Here is a 1,295-nt window from a genome sequence, read left to right as displayed (position 1 = left end):
CTTTCCCTATCAGATTTGTTGCATTAATTCAACTGATCTTTTTAAACTGGAGATGATGGCTTTGCTGCTGTGTTATCTGAGGTGATAAATCACTAAGCTTTCCTTATTTTCTTCTTAGAAGAGCAGGCTTTAAAATGCAAACTTAAACATCAGAAGAAAACTAACTTTCTTGCTTTGCCCAGCAGAGCATCAAGTCTCTCCCTGCCTATGGCTGCTCTCCTCGATGGCACATCTTGCAAGGTGCTGCTGCTAGTGTCAGCAGCGGGGACTGTTTTCAACCGACAGTGCCCTTCTCTCTTTTGTAGACTCAGGTAACGAAGGCAATGACTGGGTGGATCTCTGTCTCCATTACCTTTATTGGGCTTCAGTTGTACGAGGATGATACCGTAAAGGTGTGAGGATTGCTCAGGCTTGTAGACATGAAGAGGACTGGGTTGCTTTTATTATCGTGTTGATAGTTTGTGTGTCAGCATGTGGGATGAAAGCTGGGGATGTGTTATTTCTTCATCTGACATCTCTTTGTTTTTAACTAAAAGGTACTTCATATCTATTTTTTTAATGTTTTGGGGGGCGGGTTGTGTGTGTCCAGTATGTTCCCTTCTCTGGCAGTTACATTAAGCCTGATAACCACAGTATAATAGACTGTTTATGTAACAGTTTCTGTTTAGTATCTTTTTTTCTGCTATATTAATGCTCTCCTCAGTTATACCTTCCTTTCTGTAAACTCGTATTTCTCCAAGCCCTTTTGTGTGTGTTACCTGGAGTTCTTAATGTGAATGGACAGGATTCATTCAATTTTGGTATGTGAATAGTTAAGGATTATCAAATGCAGAGGTACATCCGTACAGAAGTGGTGCTACAGCTGTGTCACTGCCTCCTGCAGTGATCACAGGCTGAGTGTCTAGATTTTCACGTCCAGTTTTAGTACTTGGTGTGCCAGGTGCAATTTGGAAGGGTACTGGCTGAAAAGCTAAAGATTCTGAGTGACCAACGTGAGGTGTCCATGGAGAAGGACATGGATGTTGAGCACTTTCTGAAACGTAAGCTGTGAAAATTGGGCCACTTAGATGCCCGACATAATGCACCTTAAACTTGCCAGCCATTTCTGAAACCCTTTGCCAGGGCATTGTGTGCAGAGTGGAGAGGAGGAGGAGGGCCCCAAGTGCCAGCACAAAACCCTCCTAAGCAGAATGAGAAGGAATAAAGTAGCAGATCCAGCAAACGCTTGGAAATGGGAAGGTCAAAGCTGAATGTCTTTGCATGGCCTATTCAGAGCGGTTTTATATTATCTTCTA

The sequence above is a fragment of the Buceros rhinoceros genome, unplaced genomic scaffold, assembly GCF_000710305.1.
Source record: "Buceros rhinoceros silvestris isolate BGI_N320 unplaced genomic scaffold, ASM71030v1 scaffold33293, whole genome shotgun sequence".
Classification (NCBI taxonomy): domain Eukaryota; kingdom Metazoa; phylum Chordata; class Aves; order Bucerotiformes; family Bucerotidae; genus Buceros; species Buceros rhinoceros.
Note: the sequence above shows the minus strand (reverse complement) of the source record.